This window comes from Orbicella franksi, chromosome 11 (assembly GCF_964199315.1).
Source record: "Orbicella franksi chromosome 11, jaOrbFran1.1, whole genome shotgun sequence".
Taxonomy (NCBI): domain Eukaryota; kingdom Metazoa; phylum Cnidaria; class Anthozoa; order Scleractinia; family Merulinidae; genus Orbicella; species Orbicella franksi.
In genome coordinates, this window is record NC_138155.1 from 9,369,298 (window position 1) to 9,376,900 (window position 7,603).

At 40.1% G+C, this 7,603-nt stretch overlaps 1 protein-coding gene and 1 non-coding gene across 3 annotated transcripts in view; one reads left to right on the forward strand and one right to left on the reverse strand.

Annotated features, from left to right (window-relative positions):
• Positions 1-7,174: 7,174 nt before the first annotated feature.
• Positions 7,175-7,247, forward strand: Trnas-gga (transfer RNA serine (anticodon GGA)). Its single transcript has one exon. It is a non-coding gene; the product is annotated as a tRNA-Ser (tRNA).
• A 232-nt stretch (positions 7,248-7,479) lies between these two features.
• Positions 7,480-7,603, reverse strand: part of LOC145502347 (uncharacterized) — a 115,362-nt gene continuing 115,238 nt past the window's right edge. For both annotated transcript variants that reach the window (XM_081481634.1, XM_081481635.1), the window contains exon 13: positions 7,480-7,603. This exon is cut by the window's right edge and continues 321 nt beyond it. The gene's annotated coding sequence lies outside the window, so the exon portion shown is untranslated.

Genomic DNA, 7,603 nt, shown 5'->3' on the forward strand with positions numbered 1-7,603 from the left:
TATGTTCCAGGCTGTCAGTGTCTCCAATGATGTCACTCTGGAAGGAATATGCTTCATCGTACTGCTGCATTCCGAACACATACTGCCATACCACAACCGTCTTCCCTGCTGTTACCTCGATGGTTGTGGTCTCTTCATATTCTTGTGACCACGTTTTCTCACTGGACTTTTCAACGTAGCCTGAATATTCTGCACTAGCCGAGAAAATGCCCTTTGCAATTCCCGCCGAGACATTCCAAGCGTGCTGTTCTGTAACCGAAGAGGTCAGCGACTTTCCAACTTTATATGTTTGTGTAAAGGTGTGTGTAGCTAATGGATCGATGAAAGCTTTTATCACTTTCCAGGTCCCACTCAGTTTTGGAGTTGGATATGGGGAAATCTTAGTGCCATCAGGTTTGCCAAGGTAAAATTTTGCAGCATCGTGGACGCCAATATGAAGAACGCATGGCTTATCGTTCTCAGGATTGGGCTTAGACGTTCATCTTCTTCAACAAATGCAAAGAGTGCACCAGCATGACGACCAGAATGGTAGACCAATCTGGTGTCATTGTCCGGGTTTAAACTCCCACCTTTAGGATGAACGATCTTACCACTGGCGACATGCTCGATATATCCATAGTGGCCGAAACCTTCAACGGGTACAAATCTGACTTAGAGCTTTGCTGGGTTGCTGGTGTTGCCGTACACGACTAAGTTGGTTTCATTGTCAGGATTGTTAGAGCCCCCGAAAGGATGAACAACTCTAAGGGACGATCGATGGAATATATATCCGATAGGTCCAGGTCCGTCTGCCATCTCATCTAGCTGCGCGTGGCTCTCTTTCGAAGTTTGAACGTCTAGTCAAAGATGCTGGATTGAGTGGTAACGACTGTATTTATAGATTAACATTAAATTATTACGTGATGTCAGTTTCCTTTGTTTGTTACTATATATGGCAAATCAAGCTGTGAAACGAAATTAAATTGACCTCATGATCAATAAGGGTGTAGCCTGCGAGCGCAGGCGTATTTCCGGCTCTCGATTGTCTCCTCTTCGGCGGAGGATCCATTAAGGGTGCAAAGGTTATCGTCAAACCCAGTAAGGCGTGAACGCCTAAAATTTTTTCTGGGATGTTAATCGTGTCACGTCCAATCAGGTGCGAGATGAAACCGGAAACTCAACCTCAACGCTGTTATCTTGCATCTGATCTGTCACGACCAGCATTCTAGAATTAAATAATTTCACCTTTTCACGGTTTTTGGGCTTTCACAGCAAATTGTTTACGATACAGACTCAAAGTGGCAAAGAATAAAGTGGATTTATTCTTGGTTATAAAATTTGGGACTAACTATCTGCTAGTCTCACAAAGATCTTGAAAATATCACCTTAAAGTTCCTATGACACTGGCGACCTAAATGTAGAGAAAGGCTCGTTATATTTCGGTTCTCCGTCTGGATGCTATGGTCTTTATGTAACCTGCTCATTTAATCCATGATTACTACTAGTCCTGCAACTATACATAGCAAGTCATGCGGTGAAAAGACATTGCCTTGACGCCAATAAGGTTCCAAAGGTTAAGTTGTTGTCCATACAGACAAAAAGCAGCAAACATAAAGTGGATCTTTCTAGGCTGGAAAATTAGATAGCCTCACGTATATCTTGTATATTACACTAACCTAAAAGTCGAGAAAGGTTTGATAAATAATGGATAGTACGTGTACAACTGAACCGTAGAATCTTTTGATTGTTGCACCATTGTACACACAGGAAAATTTAGGAAATCAGCAAGACCCTGTTACCATTGCATAACATAACATAACATAATCTATTCTTGTTGCTTCGAAAAGGTTTGCTTGCACTAGCTTTCGCGCCATTTAGTTCATTGATGTGTTCTCGGCTTAAAGTGTTTAGAGGGCAATTGGGCGTTTCGAGAAGGTACCGAGTACCGTTAAATTTTAATACGTGCGTAGTATGGACTAGCGCGGAACGCGTACAATATCAATATGGCATTAAAAGCATATGATAATAAGGAGCTAAAGTCTTTTTGTTTAAGGTAAAAATAACTTGATTAATTCACGAGTCTAAAAGAGTCACTGTCTAGAAATATCCAAAATCGCTGTTCAGGCTCGAGAAATCGCGAATCCTGATATATTTTGCCCGGAGAGCACTTAAAGGGAACTTTCTTCAAATAAGTCGTTGTCACTGTGAAATAAAATGACGTTTTTTTAAAGAAATTCGGTTAAATCGAAAAGACGAGTTTTACTTCATTAATTACGCATAAATCAATTTTAAAAAAATATGCTTAATTCTTCTCGCTAGTATTGAAACACTTTGCAACTCTAGGAAAAACAGATTACTTTATAAAAGAGCTAATTTTTTTCCACTTTTTACAAACAACAGCGTTGAAAGTTCTACAGCTATTTCAGAGGTTTCAGAGTCTTTTGAAGAAGTGTCATCTCCAGCTTTAACGAGCTTTACGTGAAAGTTAAAAATTAATTATTTTCAGAAGCTTAAAAAACCTATTGGTATCTTAGATATTAAGTCAAAATACCCATTGCCAACCCGTGGCTAAAGTAATCTAGGGAAGAAACATGTCAGTGAACTCTCTTGCAAACTTTTTGACTCCGCCAAAAGCCAAATATTCGGGCGCGAATTCGCTCGAATACGGATCGGCGCACGCCCAGTATACCGCAATGTTCTGACGTATTCGATTGCGGCTGACTCGAAATACACCTGGAATATTCTATCGGAATCCGGTCCGTTTTTCCGTATTCAAATTTAATACTCGTGAATGATTCGAAGTGTTCGATAAATCATGCGCACTACGTTTTGGTAGATTAATGTTGCATTAGATGTTCTTCGAAGATATAGTGATCATTTATGACTCGAACATTTTCGAATACTCTCAGTTGTTCGAGAGTTTGCGACTGGAACACGAGATGCACGACGCCACTGCTGACCTGAACGTCTTCGAATACTAGTACTTCAAGTATGCTCTAATTTTCGAGAATCGCACGCTATGGACACGAAAGTTATGTCACATTTTTCACAGCCAAAGGTGTCTTGCGTCGTCTAGAACGGGTTTTATGCAGGTAATATACACTACCGCGTAGTTCAGTCAGGCAGCACGCTAGTGTTCCGAAGTGTGCGACTGGAACACGAGACTCACGCGACGTATGAAACGTGTTCATGTTCTAATACTGACGTATACGAGAGGCTTTAAGGTATTCTAAATGGCACACTTCAGGTGTTCTGTGGTGTTCGACTGGAACACGAGACTCGTGCGAAGTATGAAACCTATAGCTGTTCATGATCGAAAACCGAAGCCAGCGTGAAGTACTGAGGATCCATATCAAAGCTTGTATATCCCCAAAACTGTGTTCAAACTGCCGTGTTTAACACACATTTCTATTTCTTTATCGATTTCTTGGATTCCTAACAAAACCCACCCAAAAGAAAAACAATGGACAGGACAATATGAATTTTATCCCAACAAAAAGTAAACAACTGCCATGATGACATCTTCATTTCTTTTCACTGGCTACCTGGCATTTTTAACTCTCAGGTTATTTCGGGTAGCCAGCATCCCCATCATATTTGTTTTTAATTGATAACAATAATAGTTTGAGCCGTTTCTTTGGACTGAGAGAAATTTAGGTGTCAACCGAAGCTTTTTGCATTTTATATTTCTGTGACACTAGAACCCAGGAGAAAGCGTCAGTCTTCTACCAGAGCAAACGTTGATGTTATACCAGGATTGAAATTCCCGTCTGGCAGATTAACACATTCGTTAAAGTACCTATGAAATGAAAAATAATTGCTGCTGATTTGAAAGGCTTTTCAAAATACAGAAGAATGGAGTTTGCATGCCTTCTTGGAATATCTTTTCTTTTTTTCTCCTAGAGATATCAACGTTTTTGTATTATGCAAATTAGGAAAGTGATGACGTAATGAACTGTGCAAATATAATTGTAAAATACTGAATCAAGAATATCTCGAGAACTATTGGAGCAGTGCTCTTCAAACTTGGCACCAGAAGAAACAAAATAACTCCTGTGGTGCTGTTGCCATGACAACAGTTTTGCCGCTGGTCTTGTCTTATGTAGAATTGTAATTCCCAGTTTTTGTCTTAACCAAGTATCATCCACTCCCAGCAATCTAATGAGGAGAGTTTAGACCGTATGGAAACCATGTCTGTTCCGAGCAGGACCTCTGTCGCCCTTAAAAGGGTTGCAAATGGGGATATTTGGTTTTTGCCAGAAAGAGACTGGAGCCAAGAGAGTTGCCATGGCAATGGCAGTACAGGTGTCATTTATTTTCTCTTGTGATGTATATTTCTGGTGGGCGTTCTATTTGTTCAGGTGTTCGTGAAAATCGTCGATTTCGTCTTTCTGTACGGCTGTGAAGGTGTCGTCGACGTAGGTTGCAAGTGTCGTAGGTTCCATGGGCTTAATCCTGGATGTTTTGCATGACGGTTTCTGCTAGAACAACGGAAACTGGTGAGCCCGTAGTTGTTCCCCGTGTTGCACGAAAAATGATTCCTGCGCTTTAACCTCGCTGATTCTCACTCTGAAAGCTGTTGAGTAATTCTGACGTATGCGTTTTCTTTTTAATTTTAAGACATTTAGCTTGAATATCCAACCATTACCAAATAGGAGTCGAAACACTTTGATTAACCCCTCTCCTAACTGGGTGATTGCAGGAAAATTGGCGTAGGTAGTCTCGTTTACCAGCCAACATTGAAATGACAGAGGGTCGGGGTGTGGGGATATGAGCGAGTGAAAGCGAATAACCTTCCCATAGTCCAACACTAACATGGGTTTTCAGTTCCAGTCTTGAAAGTAGGTTATTAGCGTGTTAATGTTAGTTAATCGATCAAGAAGAAGACTGGTATAAACTAAAAGCGACATCCAATTTTCTTTGATTCCATGTCGCCCACTCCCTTCAAATTCTGATTGGTTTGTTCTGTTGTTCCGTTGTTGCCATTGAACAGACTAATAAGTTCAATTTTTTTGTTAGATTTATATCGTGTAAACCGCCCTGGATGACGTGAATTTACCCTATATTAGGCCTTTTGCCCATTCTTCATCAGTCTAAGTTTTTTGTAATCCTTTAATGGAACGGATCCCATCAACAGTTAAAACGGTTAAAACTGTTGTCCCAAATAATACTAACTAGAGGTAAAAGGTAGTGTTAAAGGGGAAGTAATTCCTCTGTAAATTGAGCATGGATGTCTCAAAACCACTACAGCGTTAGCTTCATAGTTATCAGTTATTCATAGGAGAAAATAACACGACAAGTATCGGTCTCCAATTTCTCATCACCGACGTTTATATTTAGTACTTCACTTCAGGTTGTGGAAAGGGATCAAGGGAAGTTAGCTTGCAGATCAGGAAATAATAAGAACAAGAGGCTAAGATTAGCTTAAACTCGGGCCTGCAAATATACAGTGGTATACCCCTAATGTAGCTATTCAAAAAAAGAAAAGAGAGAGGTCTGTCCTTCTTACATCGGATGCATCGCCCTCATCACGGTCACTTCGAGTCTGTTTGTTTGTAGTGAATATTCATAGCACCCTATCAACATATATATACTTTTTAAATTGTAGATCAACCACTGATAACAATAACAATACTTTAAGAAAACTAAATAAATAAAAGCAGAAAAAGAGAAAACTGGACTTTGTACGTTTGGCATATCTAATGAGGTGAAAATAGTCTTTTTATTCCAAAATGACTAAGCACATTGTTTTTCGTTGATCGATAGATATTTCTGGCCACTGTTTAAGAAAGGAGATGCGTACAGGACGGTTTGGGTATCCCCCCCCCCCTCCTCCCCCAGCCCACCGCCCTCTTATTTTGGGTCAGAAAAGAAGAAATCACAGAAGGAAGAAAAGCCGGCAGGGCAAGCAAAACAAACCGGTCCCCCCCCCCCCCCCCCCCCCCGCAACCCTCTCTCTTAGCTGAAAGTTTGGATCCGCCACTGGAATTAAATGAAAAACAAAAACATGGCTAAAAGGCGTGTTTTAAAAACATGGATCCATTTATTACTAAACTCTCAGCAATCTATTGGCAATAGTTTAAGGCTTTATAGTTAAGTAACCAATACTAACAGACTCGTTACTGAATGCTGACGTGTGCAAACAATGCTATTCGCTGTAATGTTATTTGAATGACACCATTCCCGGTCATACACGTGACTAAAACTTCCTGATTCTCGCTGGCTCTCGCCCGCTTGATAGCGAAAACTGAATAGCACCAGGAGCCCATTCCTGATAGCACAGACTTTCATTTTACACATCTTGTTAAAGCTGTTGTAAGCTATGTTTTTTTTTTTTTAACCTTCCAAAGTTCAGCTACCAATTATCTTGGTCGTACTTTGTAAAAATGTTTGGCCTGCGTGCAACAAAAATCTACCGGCGCGAGAGTGTGAAGATTGACGTCACGTTCCGGACTTGTTTGCGAATGTCCTATTGTCACTTGCACGACGCGATTAAAATACTGGTCACGCGCACATGCGCGGCACCAAAAAAAAAAAGTTCGTTACAAAACCATTTTGTCAAATTTTGCAATTCAAAATATTTATGTTCTGATAAGCTTTTTTTCCTCTTTTTTTGGGTCATTTACTTCACGTGCACCCTTAACTCTAATGTTATACTCGCCCAAAACTACTTGAAAAACTACTGAAACATTGCCTTTGAAATGCGTTACTACCAAAAAAATTTTTACATGAGATTGGCAATTTGAACTATGTAACGCGCAATTTGTCTTCGTTACGTACAACTCAAGCGTGAAGAAATTCACTAACTGGAAGGGATTTTTTTACGACAGGTACGACACTTAATTTCTATCACTATATCGTAGGAATATGCAAATCTGCGAACAGTTTTGAAGTTCTTTAGGGACATTAACGAGTGTTGTGAAGTTTATATGAAATAATTCATATATGAACTGCGGTTGTAGATGAAAGTGAAGAATGATCATCGCAGTAAATTTTCCAATTTAAGCAATTGGAAAGAAGAAGCCGGAAAAAATCAGGGCTTCAACGGGATTCGAACCCCGTTGAAGCCCTGATTTTTTCAGGGCTTCAGGGCTTCAGATTTTTTTTTTTTTTTTTTTTTTCATATAAACTTCACATCATTTCACTCCTTACGGGAAGATATGAACTCAATTAATTGACCTCGCTCCCAATGTGTGGCCTCATAGCTCAGTTGGTAGAGCATCGCACCGGAATCGCGGAGGTCACGGGTTCGAATCCCGTTGAAGCCCTGATTTTTTCAGGCTTCTTCTTTCCAGTTGCTTAAATTGGAAAATTTACTGCGATGATCATTCTTCACTTTCATTAACGAGTGTCTTGTCAATAATTAATATTCAATAGTTCTAGCTGTGATATCTAGAAACTCTACTTTAAAAATGTAAAACTCCTCTCTAGTATGACAAGTCGTTATCTAGCACTGACGAATTGGATATCCAGCGGATAAACAGCTCTTCCTGTCTTGGGATCAAAAACTATGCATCCTATTGAAAGCAGTAACAGAGATTTATAACCTGCTGTAAGCGGACACCTATGTTCGGTCCTCCAGTAAATGGACACCATTGGGACGAGCATTGATGTCCAGGTGCAT